Below are 20,455 nucleotides of genomic sequence, written 5' to 3'. Positions count from 1 at the left end.
TGTTAGTGTTGTCACTACAGCGGATGTCGAACGAGTTTTCCACGAACGGATATACATATTTATATGCATGTACGGATATGTGTGTCTTTGCTGAGGAGTAGCAGCGACAGTAATATGTTGCCACAAGCACCTACATTACCACACACGCACAGGCATAGATATTCACATTTGTACCCACTTATCAAAAGTGACCGGAATCGCGCCATAAAAACGCTAAAGTCGGGCTTATCACGATGAGTGAGGGTAGTACTAGTCAGTCAAGATATTGTATACATTGCTTTAAGGTTGCCTTTCCAAACATCGGATTTCTGAATCCAAACAGCTTTCGGCGCTCAAAGCGCGTGTACAAAAATTATTTGTAAACATTTGATTTGGGGTGGCAACGTCGATCATTGATCATTGTAGCCACATGAAAGCAGTCTGAACTATTGCTTGTTGGGTATTTACAGAACTTAAATACTAGCATATACAAGTCAGACAACTTTTTTACATATAAATGCATTTACCCACACATTGACATCTATGTAAGCTTATACAAGCTATTAACTAGATGTGTACATATGTATGTATGTAAGCATGTGGTATATCTATGGTTCATGAATTGCAGTGGCTGAGGTTGTTCAGTTTGAGTTCTGTTGTCTTTCAGCTTTTGTTGTTTTTAAACATTACTTTTCCGATAATTTGTTCTTGTTGTTGTCTCAGTCATCGTTCTCGTTGCGGCAGCAGTTATCAATGCGGTTTAGATGCTGTCACGCCGCACTCTAAGCTGTTGAACTAGCCGCTCAAATGAATACGATCTCTGCACACGAGCTTGCCACGGCTGAATTAGGTTGCTTTCGGTGCAGAGCTGAGCAGCGCAGATTCGGCTGTTGCCGCGAACTTGTAGTTGTAAGAGTTTGTAGCACCCATTGACTTAGTTATTGAATATAATGAATAAATTTTGATTTTATTTGAGTTGTTGTAATTATTTTCACTAGTGCAGCTGTTCTGTGGCGCAACTTATGGACATTGCAGTATGAGCAATCTACCTTAGCCGATTCGGGTTAATCTTATTTTTTGCCTCAACACTTGACTTTCCACGAATCGAATAGACAAGCTCATACATACATATATACTATATGTACATAAGAACGCTTCCTCATAAAATAGTAAAAACGTAGCAAGTACGATATTTCGGAAACACATCGAACGCGCAAAAAAAAGTATCTTTACATCTTCAGGGGTTTAATGGGTTTCCTCGGGTAAAAACAGCATTTAAAAAAATTTTTTTTTCTCATATAAAAAAAATTCAATGTTTTATTAGAATTTTTTTTTGTTACAAACATACACTATTAACAAAGAAATTCTCAAATTTTTGGAAAAGTTTAAACTCGGTTATTTCGACGCCATTTCCAATGACACCTCGGAAAAAAGATGCATCCGCGTTGGCAGGATAACTGCTTACAGGTTCATTTAAAGTGAAAAAAATATATTTTTTAGTTAAAACCTCAACTTAAAAACTGGACGAAGGAAAGAAACTAAAAATTGGATTTTTGGCAGACAAATTTTACAAAAAAATTAAAATTTCAGTGAAAATTTTGCGTCATTTTTTCCAAATAGTTGTAATCGAAAAAATATCCTTTGTCCAAGTCTTTAAGAATTGTACCTCAAACACCTGTGTAAAGTTACATGCAAATCGGTTGTGTAGTTCTCGATAAATCTTGCCAACAGACTTCAAAAACACAGTTTCGAGAAAAACTGAAAGTTCTCAAGACTATATCTCCGAAACTATTTCTCGGATCAACTTGAAATTTTAGGACAAGATTCTAGAGGTGTTGAAGAATTTAATGAGATAACAAAAATAAAATCGAGTTTTGAAACCCATGTAATCCCTTAAGAATTTCTTAAAAATAAAAGCACAAAGCTTTCAAGATTATTTACAGAAATTGCAGAACATTCTAAAATCAAGCGTTAAGCTGTTGCTGTCCATTTTGGTTGATCTGACCAAGAAGCAAGATTTGCCTCCAAGAGTGGAGAAATGAAGTATTCAGAGTAAAGAGAGATAAACATATGTATGTGTACATATCATAGCTGCATAGTTGGCAATTAAGGAATTATATTTTAAATATTCGCTCATACTCATTGGAGGAAAAGAACACTCAACTTGTTCTTGCATCACTGTGATTTCAAAATACATAGCTTCACTTAAAATTATCACATCACTTAACAGTAACTTTCAACATGGCAGCCCTACACGTTATCTGTAGATATGTAGGTACATAAGTATGTCTGTTTATACACACAAATATATGTATGTATGTATATGAAATAAAAATTCAAAACCAGTAGCAATTTCTCTGGCTCGTTCAACACCAAAACGCGCTACAACATCAGCCACGGCGACCGAGGGGAACAACGGCCTCGGCAACGGTGATAATGACGACGATGATCATCATTGATGCTAACAATGCTGAACGGTAGTCAAATGCAATCGCACTCGAGTAGATTCATACGAGCGTACGTCGAGCGTATAATAGTCATAGAGACATCTGCGCCAGCGCACGTATCGTCAAGATCGCAGTAGCGAGGCAGGAAAGTGGCTTATACCTAAGTTGGGTGAACCAGGCCACAGGGAGGTGGTTATAAAAGCAGCAAACACACCAACAAATGGAAAAGGCAGCAACCAAAACGAGCCAACCAACACCTAATAAGCCAAACAAGCAAACTACAAACACACACATTCACACTTATACACAAATGAAAACAAACAATATTATAAAAACTAAAAAGGAAACACAAAAAAAAAGAAGAAAAAAAGACCACAACTACGAAAGAAGAAGAATAATATTTATTTTAAAGAATTGTATGTTGGAATAAGTAAGGTAAACGAAAGCTAAGGTTCTCCACCGGCAGCGTTGTCGACGGCGATCAGCGCGCGATCGACAAAAACGCAGCAAACGGTGGGCATTGTGTGGCATAATAAAACAGTGAACAGTGAGCAGCGAATAGCGAATAGCGAAGACGAAGGCGCAGAGAACGGCAGAACGGCAGCGGGTGGTCGTCAGCGCTGACGACTGTCAGCAGTTTAAACCAAGCGGTGCCCACTAATGAATGATTTTTTGTGTGTATTTCCAGTTTGGATTAACCAAATAAAATTACAAACCAAAAACGAACAGCGAAAATAAAATAAAAAGGCAAAAACTATGCAAAATATCAAAAAAAAACAAAAATGGAAAAACAAAAGGAGAAAACAAAAAACATTATTATATCGCTGAGAGGAAGTTGTTTTATGCATACACACTTATAAATCTATTTGCCTACCTATAAACCTGTACTAAAAGCGCTTAACTGTATGAGTAGCGGTGAACATGTGCCGATCTATGCTTTCCCTGCAGGGAGTAGAAAGCACGATTTTGACATCGTGGCGGGGGCAGCTCTCATAGGTGTGCTCCAAGCGCTCATAGAAGGCATCTTTGCTCACTTCGTCCTTCGGGGCATGGGCGCAAATCAGCGATATGTTGAAGATCCTTGCTTTGACGCGGATTGTGGCTAGACGTTCATCCACCGGAGTGAATGAGAGTACTCGGCGACGGAGTCTCTCTCCCACTACGAATCCCACACCGAACTTGCGCTCCTTTATATGGCCACTGTAGTAAATACCACAAGGACCTACTCGCCACAGTCCTTATCCCGTCCATCGCATTTCTTGACGGCGGCAACCCTGTGGAGGGGATGTTTCGCCTTCTCACTTTAGCTCGCCTTCAAACGGATATTTTCTGACTACCCAGAGGATACTTAGTCTAAGACCAGAGCTCATGAGTTGCTTGAGCCATGTGTAAAAGAATCGTTTCTGGCCACTCCCAAGTGAATAGCAAACAGAGAACTTACCTCTCTTGCGTGAACTTCTAAACATGACTCCATGCTCCTATGAAGATCTAGATTGTGATAGTAAAGAAGGAAGAACTGGCAAACTTAATCGATTTCCAGCTGGTGCTTCGCAGTGATGACAACATGGGCAGCAAAGAAACCAATGAGAAGTCGTGCTGAATTGCTACAAGCTTTGGAGCCAAGTCCACTAGTAGACATAAGAGCTTAAAAATTATAGTTTTACTGCAAAGACAAGGCAAATGCATTCCGGCAGGGTCTTAAAGCCCACAATTCGATGTTTACTTGTATTGCAGTATGTACGTGGATACGTGTGTATATATATTTCCAAAGCTTTGTGTGCTTGTTTGTCAGTCCATCCGTTCATTTGTCTTCGCACTACAACCATACATGAAAATATACTATATGGACATATGTGTTTGTGGGTGTATACATACAGATATGTATAAATACGCCTTTACCGTATGTTCCGTCGCGTATTTTGGTATGTGCCACTGTCTGTTTGTCTGTCTGTCTGGCTGTTACTTAGCGTGGTGGCCATATGGTCGCGATCGTTGCCGTTGCCTATGCTGTGTTGCCGTTGGGGCGTTGTTGTGTGCTTTAGTGGGGCGCGCGCGCATTTTGTTGTTATAACTATCCAATAGTAAAAAATCGTAAATTCGTGGGGAAGCAGCGCAATATAAACACTCACGCACACACATGTACAAACACACATATTAGTTTCAGCTCTACACACCACACAGCACACCGAGCCGCATTCAGATTGGAATATGTGAGTGCCTATTTATTAAAGCACGTATGCGGATGTGAGTGGGAAGTGTGAGAGGCGTGCTGGTGATCGCCTGCGTACAAAAATTTCTGACGCGACTGCGACTGCGGCCGCGCCGGAAGAGGGGCATCGTTGAAAAGGCGGCTGCCACCGCCATCCACTGCCGGTGCTGAAGCGGCGGTGGGCACGAGCGTTGAATTTGTAATATGCGCGCGTCCGCACTCCGCTCGTACTCTGGCGGCTGGTCGGACGAGTGCTTGTACACCTAGCACCACATTCGCCGCACTCATTTTACGCGCACAAACGTTTTTTCTTCATTTAATTCCATTTCATTTCGCATTTGGCTTAGCGGCTGCCCGATACGAACGGATCTACGTGACGCTGTTCTGAATGATATGCTTGTGACCTGAGTACGTACATACATATGTACATATGTACGTGTATGTATTATTTATTTGAATTATTTTATCTTTTATGAAAATGATCATGTTGTTATTGTCATCAAAGAGGAAATGCCATAAAATAACCGAAATACTCAGAAACATGGGCAGTTGTGGGGCGGTCAAGCGATATTCGCATGGAGTTGTCAGCACTGGCACCCGATGCGAGAGAAAGTGAATTTGGTTTACTGTAATATTTTGCTAAGAAAGATTTTATTCACCATTCACAATATTCATTAATTAACAAAAATACGATTTTTATGTGTTTAGGTTTTAAATCTCTTCTTTTTATGAATTTTATTTGCAGTGTTCTGGGAAAATTTTTCGGTTTTCTGTATTATGAAGCAGTTCTTAATGGTTCGGCTCTCTTCTAAATCACGACTAAAAATTTTCAGCAAGGCTAGTAAAAACTGTGCGTATACAAATATGGTTTGGCAATGGGAGTATACACTATGCACTTTTTTAAACCTCTCTTTTTACAAAACACCGTCGGGCAACATAGCTTTCATATTGTTAAATGCTGTAAATTCTGCAAAGGAAAGCCAATTGAGGAATTTTATAGTTATCTTTAGTCTCTTTAAAATTCCCTTATATTGAGATTGGTGAAAAAAATATAAATTATCACACAGAGAGCGGATCCGTCCCAAATACTTAGCTGTTAGATCTATAACATAGACTTTGAACTAATGAGCTGAAAAGGTGGGTATTTTCAATTTTCAGACTTACAAATTTAGAAAATGCCATCGCAGTCTAATGAGCTTTCTAAATGTCTCATAAATAAAAAACAATTTTCGAGTTGTTATAACGCCTACTTAAAAAGAATAGGTTAACTCACCGACTTATCAAGACCCCACGAGAGGATCATCAAAGAATCCGCATATTACCTTCAGTGATTGTTTTACACAATTTTAGTATAATTTAGAAAGCCAAAATCAGTGTTCCATATTTAGTTAATCCAAGGCAACCACCGTTATATTCCATCCGATGCCATAGTTGTTGCTGTTTTGCATAGTAAATTTGAAACGCCAAGCTTACGTAGAAAATTTGACTACTGAAATGCTTAATCGTACTTGCACACACACATACACAACGTGAGCTCGTATAAGCATACACCCACCATCGGAATAGTCTACTTTTCTCATTCATCCACTTGAATGTGCATGCGAGTACTTGCGGCTGTGGGTGGGTGCAACCGCCTTTAAAAGCGAATGCCTTGTAAAATCCAAAAACAAAAAGCCATTAGACGAAAAAGCAGCGAAAAACGAATATAGCGAAGACATGTAAAAGTGAAGGTAAACGAAATATGAATGGGGAGCGAGGAGGTGGCGTGGAAAATGCAGTGCTGCATATGCGTTTCTAGCCATCGTTGCTGCAGCATAACGTTGCAACGGTGCACACGCGGCGAATAGAGACGCCTTGCATAGATGCGATGTCAAATATTTCCGAGTGCGCTGCGACACTTGTGAGAATTGGACGAGAATATCGCAGTGCCACTCAATGAAATTTTGAGATTTCATTTACTCCGCAATGAGCACATTTCTAACCAGCTGAGCACTTTCGGCCATTCGGCGCAGATTCCGCTCAAGTCGATTCTCTCTAAAACTTACACATTGGTAAATTGGCGTTTGCTCGCATGTGTTGAGATGTGGAAATGCCCAAGAGATCCAAACATGGTCTCAGAGACTCGAAGTGTGCCGCAATAGCCGTGTGATGAGTGATGAGTGAGGCGAATATAAATTTAACGATTTCAACAACAGCAAGGCACAAAAACCTCAATGTGCCAATGAGATTTCCATGCCGGTGGATATGTATGTTCGTAAGAGCACATTCTCGCCGCAATTGCCTCACGACTCTCCCACTTGGCGCTGTATGGGTGTCTGTAGAAAAATATGCATTATATTCGCTGTGCCGTATTTGTGGGCATGAGACGGCGTCGTGGGGTGGCAATAACAGTCGAGAAGGTGAAACGTCGCCGAACTGCTAAGTCGAATACGAACGGTGGTGCTAACGAACGATGGAGCGAACGAATAAACGAATTGAGGTAGCAGCATGGCAATGGATGGCAATGGTTGCTTTTTATGAATGAAACCAACAACGGACGGCAACAGCAGCAAACGACTACAACAAAGATACAACGATGACGACTTCGAATATCGAAAACCCGAATTGCAGGGGGTTAGTTATTGTAGGCAAGTTGTGATACGTGCGTGGTGGTGCGGTGAAGCGAATTGAAGTGTTGGCCGCCAGTGTGTTCGCTACACGCAGGGGGGCTGTGAAAGGCGGAAACAACGAAGAGCAACAAACAGCTAGAACAACAAACTGCGAACTGCGAGCAGAGATGATAAATACAACGGCAATAATGACAGCCATAGTCCCTGCCATTGTAATGAATGGAGGCCGCTGACTCTGACGTCGCTGCTTAATAATGAGCAAGGGGAATCGAGGCGAATAGAGAAAAGACATATGTACATACGTACATAGTATGTACATGCATACGAACGAAAATCTATGTGTATAAATGAAAAAACATACATATACTACATGTGACATTATGAACGGAGTTTGGAAGTAGAAAGCCGACGGTGCAAAATGGGTTGGTCGCTTAAAAAGACTAGTTCCACACTGGCAATTTGCAGTCTAGTACGCAGAAATTGCAAAATGATGCAGTAGCGACACGAATTTTGGAATAGCGGTGTGCCCTTGTTGATGATTTATATTTTCTAATGTTTTTTCCTTATGACAAAACTCTCCTGAGGTAAAAACTTTTGCTTTTTCACAATTGTCCCCATTGGGATGAGTCAAATCCTCGCGTGGTTCATGAAATGCTATTGCATCGCCAAAAATTGACCGTTTAGTGCGGATTGTGGTAAAGCGGCATTATCGTGGATAATTTCTTTCGAAATTAGGCAGGAAATGTCGTTACCATCAATAGCGTGCGTTATAACACGGTGTGGATCGACGTTTTCCCGAAAGTTGATGAAATCAACGCAGACGATCACTATTTCCAACAAGACGGTGTGTCGCTTCATGTTTCACGCCTAAACATATGTATGTACATATGTACATAGTATGTATATGAATCGTTGATTTCGAGATATGCGTTTTAACGCCTCTCTATTATTTTCTCTGGGAGTATGTTAAATTCAAGGCTTACGCGAATCAAACAACAACGCTCGATGACTCAAAGGCAACATAGAGCGCACTATAGCCGAAATTCCAGGCGAAATGCTGCATCAAGTCATCGAAAATTAGCCTTAAGGGGCTATATCAGTGTAACCCATGAAAAATTAGACCATTTTGGTGAATATTCGAAGATCTTCTCTTTCCTATGCAATGACCTCCGATTTTTGAAAAATATCAAAAATTAACTAAATAGCGCAATTCTGAATAAAGTGTCGACTTTTCAATGCCAAATTGATAATTTTCAAAGAATCAAAAAGATCGTAGATCATTGTATAGTAAATATATTCAAGAATACTCAGTTTGAAGTCGATCGGTCAATTTCTCGTTGAGTTATGATGTCAGCAATTTTGTAAAATGTTGCTTCGAGAAAAAAGCGCAAAAAGTGTAAACTATTCGATTTACATATGTACATATATCTGCGAGGCACGACCTTGCCGATTTCACAGGATATTTTTGAAATTATAAACTATCGAATAAGCAAAACAAAAAATAGATTTTTTGAAAGTGTCACACTATATAAACGAGTGGAGATATGCCAACAGAGCCGTGGTGGCCATTTGGCCGACATTTTGTTCAAATCATAAATGGCATAACATTAACCGCATAACAAAAAAAAGAATTAATTTTCACCAAGTTTTTTATTTCATTTTAACATCACGTTGTTGTTCTTATTAGGGTCTATAACTGCGTATACCAACGTACTTACGTACACATATGTACATACATATGTCATATCATATCATGCAAATTGAGAAAAAAATTGGAAAAGCGCACATCGAGCAAAATCTGGCGAATTGGGTGATTGAATTTTTCATGTTTTGATCAGATGATATATTCTATATAGTTTTATGTATATGTACATACATGTGACATATACATATGTGTTAATACTCGTCTAATTTAACCTCCAACGGCTATGACGAATGTAATATGAACTTTGTACAGAAATATGCTTTAAATAAAGGTGAAAGAGTTGTAGGTTGAAAAGGCTCTTTTTACTTTAAATATGACACAGCAGACATTTTAAATATGCATTTAGTTTAGATATGTACTAAGGTCGAACATTTTGCATATTAACTTTTCGCGAATAAATTTATTAATTTATTTCTTAATTTTATATATATTGGGTAGTCGAAAAAGCCTTTTCGTATTTCTAATCAAACTTGAACTTATTTTTTTATATTTATAATAATAAATAAATAAACAAATATGTAACATTTTGGTCGACAACTTTTGTAATTTTTCCGCTAGAGACATTATTCCATCAGTGTAAATCGAAATTTCCAGAACGGAAGCGAGCTAACCATTGTTGCGCTATAAGAACTGATCGTCTCCATAAATTTCACAAATTTCATTGGTGGCTTGCGTGGCATTCTTCCCTTTTTTATGCAAAAATTTCAAAATATAGCGAATTTCTTAATTTTTTTCACTCATTTTGGAACAGCCGTAACTTTTTTTTAAACTTTCCTAAACTTAATTTTTTTTTTTTAAATGAAGCTTAAAATCTCACCTTTCTAACACTATATAGTATGACACTTTTCCGTGAGTAAAACCTAAAAAAGTCACTTTTAGAAGATACTGTCAATACAACGAACTACGGGTGAAATAATAAACAAAAATTGACAAAATGGCGGCGTTTAAAACCGTTTAATTTTACTCAAAGTTTAGTCGTTTTTGGCATATTTCGATTTTTCTTTCATTTGGGGTGTTAGTGAGTCCTAAACTTGGCGCACAACCCTGGGGAGGTATTTTTCGCCTCTTCACTTTATCTCGCCTTCAAACGGATGTTTTTGACTACCCAGATGATACTTGGTTTAAGACCGGAAGCCGTGAGCTGCTTGAGCCATATGTAAAAGAATCGCCAAGTTAATGGAAGTCTCCTCACTTGCATGAACTCCCAAAAATACCAACAACAACGTCAGCCAACCAACGCTGAATAAGAAAGATCAAACTCTACAAGTCACTCATAATTCAGGCTCTACTATATGGTGTAGACGCATGGACGAGTTTTCGGGAGAAAGATTCTGCGGAAGATTTATAGCCCTTTGCGCATTAGCAACGGCGAATACCGCTGTCAATGTAGCGATGAGCTGACATTGACATAGTTCAGCGAATCAAGAGACAGCGGCTACGCTGGCTAGGTCATGTCGTCAGTAGTATTCGACACAGTCCCCGCCGAAAGAAACAGAGGAAGAGAAAGGCATCCACTCCATTAGAAAGACCAGGTTGAGAAGGACCCGGCTACGCTTGGAATCTCCAAAAGCGGCTACACTTTTGAAGAATGTAACTCAAAACTATTTCAGATGTGGTTTTCAAATTTTTGTATGTTATTTTTAAAGGTATAACAATTTCCTCTTTGCTCTAAAATATATTGCTTCCAATTCTTTCAAAAATGTGTTTCAATAAGTTGAACTGAAAATCATTTTCCCTTCGGAATTTTCAAAGCATACGAGTTTGGAATAATTTAGATTTTTGACTCTTTTCTAATCCAAATAACATGTTTCACATATATTGAGAAGTTGGGTCAAAGGTTATTTTGATTACCGCAATAAGCCTCGGGTGAATGATTCGTTCTAAATTAAATAAAAATTTCGAAAGAGAAAAATCTTCGTAGATAAACTTAGAAAAGTGTTTATTCAAGAAATAACAAATTCATAATCCATATATACCATCCTCCTCCTCGTTAAAAACATGTTTTTGCCTTATCACTCGATTTGCTAGAAACTTTTATCCATGATATTTTTGAATAGGCCTTTGAAATACATACGAGTTTGTATAACAGCTTTCCAGCTGTAACAGGGTTCCGAGCAGTACTGCGGAAATTTTCATTGCACATATGAGTTCGGAGGTTTGTATTGTCTGCCGACGAGCAATAGCTACTAAAAAATTATTTTACGGAACATGGAGTCGAATCCATTTGCTTATTCTTAGTGCGTCTCTCTGACCGCAGAACCACGATCGCCGTCACATTCGAAAAATATTGAATTGTATGAGCCGTGCGCTTGGTGTTGAATTACCACTTTCAAAGGCTTATTACATTTTATGCGAACTGCGAAACAATAATAAAATATGAAGCAATGCAATGGAAGTGATTGTTTTGCACTTTTCTCGCGCTATAACTATTGCTGGTACGAGCCCTTTTGTAATTGTTATGTTTTTGTTGTCGCCGTTTCCGTTTCGCGGTCCACTTTTTTACCGCTGCTGTCATGAATGCCGTTCGACTGTCTACTTCCTCTGTTTACGTTAGCCCACTATTATCTCTGAGTGCATTATCTATGTAAATACACATATATGTATATATACATATGTATATATATACGTATGTAAGTACATATATAATAAGTGTAAATTCTGTTTCGACATACGATACGTTGGTACACACTCATGCGCATATGTATGTATGCACGTCTATTTTCGAAAATAATCAGCGCAAATTGTTGACTTAGTGAATTCAGTGGGGTTAACTCGTTTCCTATTTTCGTAATTAATATGTGACATATTTACAAAAACACATGCACGTGCATGTGTATTTAAGCGTGCGTGTAAACTCAATGACAGCATATTTATCTGAACCAAACTTTTAAATATTAATCCAAACTGTCTAGCCCATAATATATTTATATATGTATATACAAGGTCTGTCGCAAAAGAAAGAGGACTGTTAAAAAAACAACAAAAAATTAATATTTTTCAAAAGTTATTTTTTTTATTCAAACTAGTTTCCTTGTGCTTCGATACAGCGTTTAGCTCGGTCAATTTCAAATGAGTATTTAAGGTCATTTTTAGGAATGCTCTTGAGAATATCGGTCGTCGCCTTTTGGATAGCTGCAATGTCCTGAAACCAGTGTCCTTTCATGGGCAAATGAAGTTTTCCAAATAGGTAAAAATCACAGGGTACCAGATCAGGTGAGTAGGGTGAGTGATTAAGGGTTAATATGGAGTTTCTTGTGAAAAAATCAGTGACAAGCGTCGACCGATGACACGGGGCATTATCGTGCAACAGGCGCCAGGACCCTGCCTCACGGTATTGTGGTCGAGCACGACGAATGCGTGACAAAAGACGCTTCATAACACCAAGGTAAATCACAGCATTAATCGTTTGGCCATGTGGGACGAACTCTCGGTGTACAATACCCTCCGAATCGTAAAAACAAATCAGCATTGTCTTTATTTTTGACTTCTTTTTTGATTTTGGCCGGCCCGACTTCTGATCGTCACAGAGATCCTCACGATCTTCTTGGAATCGCTTAAACCACTCATGCACATTACTACGGGAAAGGCACTGATCACCATAAACTTTTTGCATCATTTGAAATGTTTCAGTAAACGTTTTCCCAAGTTTAAAACAAAATTTAATATTTGCTCTTTGTTCAAAATGCGTTTTACGACCGATGACCAAAAGCTGCTGTCACTTTTTGATCGATAACATCGATTTTAGTTATCCAATTGTCTTAAAATTTTTACGAAATGTCAACAAGAGATCAAACTTTTGATTTCATGTACCCACCAATAGGTGGTGCCACCAGAAAAAGTTATATTTAAAAAGTTCTGTTTCTTTTGCGACAGACCTTGTATATACATATATACATTGTGACAAAAACGCACATGGAAATTGAAATTAAATTCCCCGGGTAAATGAAATTTAAAAAAAAATGTATTTTGCTAAGTTGGTAGGGCTGTCCTTAATTACTATGCCAAATATGAGCGCGATCTGTCAATCAATTTGTTTACAGCAGCTGCTTATGTCGGCATACCTCAGTAGTGCCTTGCAATTTTTACAATGGATAAAATTATAGAACACAAAATTTGTCTCAAATTTTGTATTTCCAACCGAATTTCATATGTGGAATCGATGCGAATGTTGGAAAAGGCTTACTGTGATTCAGTTTTATCAAAAACACAAGCCTGCGAGTGATACAAAGCCTTCAAAGGCAGTCGAGAGATCGTTGAAGACATGCCTCCTCCTGGACGACTTCCGATCTCTTCAACTGATAAAAATATTTAAAAAGTGAAGGATATGGTGCTTGAAAACCGTCAAGCAAGTGGTGGAGAGATGGCAAGAGAGCTCGACGTCTCTCGCGAGTCCGTTAGAATTATTTTGGTAGATATTTTGGGTATGAAAGGCGTTCTTGCTCGTCTATTCCCGATAAAGCTGAATTTTTTTGAAAAGGAGTACTGCACACATGCCAAAGCCACTCAAAAATTATGGTGATGCTTATTGTTTTTCTCGATATGGTTTGGTGCATCATGAATTTGTTCCGGAGGGATAGACAGTCAATAAGGAGTTCTATTTGGTCGGAAACGATTAAAATAGTGGAAGAACAATTAGGAATTTTACCATTGCATCAAGCCACGATTGTGACTGAATTTAAAGCCACTAATGCAATGAATACCATCAATCAACCACCGTATTCACCGTATGATTTTTTCTTGTTCCCCAACTGAAATTGCCGCTTCGTGGAACCCGTTTCAATCGAATTGATAAAACAGAATTCGCTGAAGGAGGTGAAGGCCATCCCAAAAGATGCTTATGAAAAGTGTTTCGAGGACTGGAACTGATTTTGGCATAAGAGGGCCTCTGGTGGGGATTACTTTGAAGGCTACAACATAAATATTGATGAATAATTAAATATTTTGTATTTTATTTGCGGGTACTTTATGTCATAATGTATATATGGCCAGTCCTCTCTCAACGAACAAAAACCAAACTCTATAAGTCACTCATTTATTCATCCTATGGTGCAGAGGCATGGACGATGACAACATCTGATGAGTCGATCTTAGGGGTTTTCGAGAGAAAGATTCTGCGAAAGATTTATGGTCCTTTGCGCATTTTCCACGGCGAATATCGCATACTATGGAACGATGAGCTGTAAGAGATATAGGACGACATTGACATATTCAATCTAGGTCATGTCATACTTATGGACGAAAACACTTCAGCTCTGAAAGTATTCGACGCAGTACGCGCCGGGGAAAGCAGAGGAAGAGGAAGACCTCCACTCCGTTGGAAGGATCAGGTGGAGAAGGACCTGGCTTCGCTTGGAATATCCAATTGGCGCCACATAGTGAAAAGAAGAAACGACTGGCGGGCTGTTGTTAACTCGGCTATAATCGCGTAAGCGGTGTCTACGCCAGTAAAGAAGAAGAAGATATATGGACATACGTAATAGCAATAGGTACTTAGTATATTAAGTTTTTCATGTAGTTTTCAATACCCAGAAGGAAATATTTGAAACTCTGTAAAGTACTTATGTACATACCATGTATTTACTTGTATATGAATGATAAAAGTGGCGAAATGAGTCGATTTAGCCGTATCCGTCTCAGTTTATGAGGTATCGATCTGAAAAACTTCAACTGATCATATATCAGACTAATATAGTATATTGTTTGGCTGGTTGGGGCAGATCGCATGCGATCGCATTTAGGTCATTATTATGCCCATTGTGCTCCCGATTTGTAACCAAATTAAGAAACGTAGAATATATCCCCTCTCATCCAGCAGAAGACTTCGAATAGATAATGTTGCAGAGTCTCATCATCCTCCGCGCATGCTCTGCATTCCGCCGAATCCACTTTTCCAATTTTGTGAAGGTGTGGCATTAAGGGTTGATGCCCTCTAAAATATTACTAAGTTCCTTTTTGCCTAGAAGTAGAAGCTTTTTGAGTTTTTCCTCTGTGCTTATTGTTTATCCATTGCTTCAAACAACCCTTGAAGGAGCTGAATGGTTTGGGGCAGCTTAAGGAAATTATATTCGTCCACCTTCTCCTTTCCTTCAATACTTTTATGACTGCCTTGCTTACAAAGCCACACGCTATAAGATTTAGTATGGACTTGCTGGTAAGAGCAGAAGCCCACTTTGCACCTTCTGTTATGTCAGCCATTTCAGCCTTGAAGATTGAATTGTAGTCATTTAGTTTGAACCTTCTTTCTGCGTATGGATTAATAGAGAAGAAGCTCCTTCCGGTTCCTGTTTCACCCTTTAAGGATAGTTTACCGTTGGTGCTGCTAATCACAGAACCATTGGTCCATTCTTCTCGGCTAAGAAATAAAACATTGCGTTTAATTCCTCATGAATCTCTTCTTCTCGTTTGCATTGCTATTTAGTCCGATGGTCTAAAATCATGAGCCGGATTCGACTAAATTGTATCATACTTCGCGTGAATATGTATTGGCCGGATATCGAGGATAAACTTCAGAGCCCTTGTTAATTTAGCTTTCGTTATGTAATGTAGATATTTAAAAAACAATTTACATATCTAACATGGGTTGTGTTATGGCTATTGTCCTAATATGAATATGGCTACTTCAACTTTATCTACCACGCCAATGCAAGTTAGGTTATATTGGAACTGCGCGTGTTCGAGCTGTACCAAATAGAAGTAATGATAATATTATGAATCAAATTTGGTTCAAAATCGGAATAACACTTTTTGAGAAATGAAGTCTGCGATGCAATGATTTTGTTCAATATTCGAACTGGTCCACTGTCGTAAACTTAGAGTTCAACGAAAGAATTTACATATGCCAATTAGTTCCTGAAAATTTCAGATATCGATCTGGAATTTTGCTAAAAGAAATACACATATGAAGGGTGCTTTCGCTGCAATTCAGAATTTAAAGCTAAGAGAAAAAGATTAAAGCGGTAACTCAAAATGGTGTCACGGGGATAACATTGAGGCTGCCTTTAGAAATAATATAACATAGTTAAGGGCTTAATAAAGTCTGTGGATATACGTCACGCAAATTTAAGAACTTTCGAAAGTACATATGTAATCAAAAATAAAATAGTAATCGAAAAATGGTTAGGTAACTGGGAATTTTCGTTAGAAAAAATTTCTTTATAAGGACGTGAATTATTTTTAATACTCGACATTGTAAGGGGCATAGGTATGAGCTGGTACAGCCGATAAAGCCCAATAATTATAAGACTTATTGAACAAAATGGTTACAGGGTTAAGATTTTAGCTTCGATACTTATAATTTGTGTGATACAGTGGCTAAACCAGGGGCGGATCCAAAAATAGTTTTCAAATCGACCTTCTAATATCAAATCCTACTAAATTCAAAAACACATCATAAATCGTAGACGTGTGGCAATGTAAATTGCTGTAGTCAGCTCGTGTATTAGAGAGAAAATGTTCACAAAACAAAGCGATGTGGGCCAAGTTTTGTGAATCTTTCGAGAACTGTTTCTGCAGTTACTTCTTTAAGCGTGTGCCGCATCGCCAGGCCGATCAATCTATTTTAAAGCTAGTTCGTCCTCAACCAAGTTTTCATGCGGTGAGGTGTCGAAAAAGAGCATTCAGAGCTCGCACTCGTCACAGGATATGCGAATAAAACTGTGAATAATGGGGTATAGGTCTACATCGCAGTTCTTCAACGTTTCCAATACAGTCGGTAACTTGTTGTCTTTTGACTTTGGTTCTGCCCTCAATGGCGCTGCCAGTAATTAAGTTCTCCTTTGAACTTCAAACGTTGCACGACGTTGTCATTATTCTAAAGGCCTTTGAATCTATCTATCAAGCCGTCAAAAGGATTTTCCATTTCGTTGGTTTTTAAAGCACATACTTTTTCTAGAAGCAGTACACTCAGTTAAAATCCGTCCAATACTTTTCTAGAAAAGCGTGTCTTCAAATCTTCGCCGATTGTATCTAACAGAGGAATGTACTCTGAGACCCTGTGTTAGTCTTCGCAAGTTGTCACGCAGAAATTTTCGCGTTTTGTTTGTCGGCCGCATATTTGATGCCTATTACGTTGGAAAACTTGGAGGACAAACCGTGGAGAATGTATCAATCGATGATAGCACAGATAGAGCTGAATGCCTCTATTTCAAGTTCTCTTTCAAGCCGCGCCGTCTAAAATTTAGCACTTTCAGTTACGGATCTGATAGGATTTATTAACAATTTAATCTACATACGTTGCTACAATTTGTATCTTTAGTGGTATATTAGAAGTATTTAATATATTCAAAAATGAAGACAATCTTTTATTTTGTTTCTGAAATAAAATGGCAAATTTCTGAATTATATTTCCGTTACTTTATATTTTTTGGAAGTAGTAAAATTATTAATAAGCTATTTAGCCCTTGACATTTCGTTGAAATGTACCCCATTTCACCCTCGTGAAACCGTCACTTCTAAAGCCTTTTTTCTCGAAAAATAATTTCTTAAATTGGTATGGACAATTGAGTGAGATCTTTAAAAGATTAAATCTTCTTTACTATACATCTCCAAAGATATTCTTTATCGATTTTCAATTTGCGCTCTTTTGTCGTTATTTCCTATATTTGGAACATTTTAATCTGTTTAAGAACTATATTATCCATGTGATGTTCGTAACAGTAACATTAAGCTTTAAATGGCTACTAAAGTGATGATAGGATGTTGACTAAAACGATAAATATCCAAACTGGAAATATACTTTCTGTTGTTATTGTTTCACTAGAATTGAAATTATATATAAAACAAGTATTGCCTAGCCCTCAAAACTTCAAAAACGAGATCTTCTAGCTGGATGGAAAAACATCATGTGTTAATTACGCATTAGTTTTGGTGGAAAAAACGGTCGATACCACTGTATTCTCCCTTTGGCCTCTGACGACTTTTTCGGTCCTAAAAAAACTAAGCGAGATTGATATAGGGTTATATAAATATATATAAATGATCAGGATGATGAGAATAGTTAAAGTCCGGATGGTTCTCTCAACTGTAGAAAAGTAAAACGAATTGCGCTGATGTATGTCATGATTGTCAGATACTTTTGCAAGGATCAACAATTTCATAGCTCATGCTCGTCACAGTGCAGGACTTCAGCACTAACTATACTGTGCTCAGAATTAGCCAAGATGGAAGAGGAGCTTAAACTTCATGTTCAGAAACTCAGTCGATAATCAAAAGATAGCAAAAGAATCGTTTTTTCATTAAGTAATATAAATATTGAAATGAGATGTTTCTGTATTCTTATTAACTCTCAAGTCTTGCCAGCCCAATATTCATATATTCCGGTAAAATATTTTTGCTTGAAAGTCTATGTATGAAATGATTTATATAATATTGACTTTCAAAATCGTACAAAACAAATTTGTTCAACACAACAACAACAATAAAGCAATTTTAATACATATGTGGCGAGAGCATAAAACAGTACGTCGTATTTGACTTAAACTACAAAAACACTGAAATTGTAAGTGGGAAGATGGAATAAAGTTTATAAAGCATTAGTAGCATTCCTGTAAGGAGGGGTCCACCACTTTTTACCCCTCGGCCGGTTTTACTCTCGGCGCTCCTGTCTATAAGTAATTTAAGTAAGCATCTAAAGCCTTAGCTCTTTTTCTTGTCAATTTTAAATGATCGAATAGCGACCTTTCCTCAATAGGTAATGGCAAAATTTTGAGATTTTCCTAAAAAGTCATTAGCGGTTGGAGGAAGCTTAAAAAACCCCTCATTTATAGGCTAACAATAAAAAGAGTTCCACAAACAAAATCTAGCGAAAGTGCAACTGTCTATATAGCAATCATTCCTCCTTGCAACACATAAGGATGCTCACATTTATTCCCACTGATCTCTTCTACATAAAAGGAGATATCAGGACATCTGCAGAAATTCATCTCAACTTCGTTAGTGACTTGGAACTGTAAGTCTTGGAAAAAATTTTACATTATCTTACTTATATGTATGTATATAGATTTAGAAAAAATATACATAAAGCATTATATGAAGTATTTTTTTTGTCGGCTGTGGTCAAAGGAATATATAGAGCACTACTAATTATTGGTCGTCTGGAAACATGCTATCCTATATGCTATTTAAATAGAATATTTTTTGAATGTATTATATTTTTATTAGAGGCATACATACATACACATACATATAGGTGCTGTTAATCGGTATTATATTTTCATTTGCGCAGTTCCGCAATTTCGATATTGCAATTTTATTGGCAATCACTTTTGCACTTAGTAATAGTTTAGCTATTATTAACTTGTAGAAATATATATAGCTTTGTAGCTATTTTCTTGATGGCCGTTAATTAACTAATTTCGAGTCTGAAATGCCAGAGTCAAACTCGGTTTCAGCACTTGGTTTGGTTATTTATCACTTTTTACAATAATCATTACACAGATGTCGAGCTATTTAGGATATTTATCGACTGAAATAAATTGCAAGCACTCTTGGCTTTTGGCTTTGTCTTATTTGTATTTATGTATTTGTCTCCAACGGATGCTCCGTGCAATTTTCACTGACACAGAATTTGGTTTCACGTTTGAATGCAAACTGCAACTCAATTTTGCAGCAGCTCCCTGTTCGTAGTCCAAAAAATGTCGCAGTTCGTTCGTGTTGCTATCGAATGGGTTACGAGGGTGGGTGGCTGCTTGTGCCCGTGCTGGATTTGGTCGGTCCTTGCAGTTCGCTGCACGTCGTGCATTCGCGAAGCTTTATTCGTGCGTGTTCGCCGAAAGACGTTGTTGTTGCAATGGTGTATCCTTTTTGGCGCAATTTAGCACGAATGTGTTGGCTGCCGAACTTCGACCAACCACATAACGACTATATCTGTGAAGTGCGCGTTGCGCTGCCGATGACTTCGAACGGTGCGGAAGTGGAACAAATCGTGAAAGCTCGTTGATGCATTTCGGTCGTATGCACACACTCATACATACATGCTTACAAAAGCAAAGAGGATGCAGAAGTGGTGCATACGAAGTCTTCTGCCATTGCCGCCGACGCTGACCAACACTAGTCCTTGGACACCGCTGCATACATTCGGAAATATATTATAAGTATCCATTCCCTCACCGATTCAAAAACCATTTTGAGCCCTCAACTGCAGCGAGAAATCTGCAATCGTGCTGTACTAAGTATGTATGTATGTATGTGTGTAAATAGGCTCCCAATCAAACGGTAGGGGAGAAGAAAACAAAATTGCATCGGTTGTTGCTTGCCTTGGCAATGTATGTGGGCAGCAAACGTATGTATACGTGCACATACATATATTTTAGCCGACTGCCAAAGTCATGGACATGGGTATGCACCAATCGCATGGAGCTCCTCAAGGTCACGGTCAGGCATTGGCAATGGCAATGACAATGGCAAAGCCCGTTAAATGCACACCCTCATCCTTATCGACAAACATCCAATAGGGTATATGTTGAGCAGCCATTTTTGTCGGCCTACTAGCATCCCAAAAGTTGACCCG

At 38.3% G+C, this 20,455-nt stretch overlaps 1 protein-coding gene across 1 annotated transcript in view; it reads right to left on the bottom strand.

The window, feature by feature from the left end:
* LOC120776806 (protein sprouty) overlaps positions 1-19,499 on the bottom strand; it is a 53,417-nt gene extending 33,918 nt beyond the window's left edge. The window contains exon 1 of the mRNA XM_040107806.1: positions 19,120-19,499. The gene's annotated coding sequence lies outside the window, so the exon portion shown is untranslated. The remainder of the gene's footprint in view (positions 1-19,119) is intronic.
* Between the last annotated feature and the right edge of the window lie 956 nt (positions 19,500-20,455).

Source organism: Bactrocera tryoni, chromosome 5 (assembly GCF_016617805.1).
Source record: "Bactrocera tryoni isolate S06 chromosome 5, CSIRO_BtryS06_freeze2, whole genome shotgun sequence".
Classification (NCBI taxonomy): domain Eukaryota; kingdom Metazoa; phylum Arthropoda; class Insecta; order Diptera; family Tephritidae; genus Bactrocera; species Bactrocera tryoni.
This window is presented reverse-complemented; position numbering and strand designations above follow the sequence as displayed.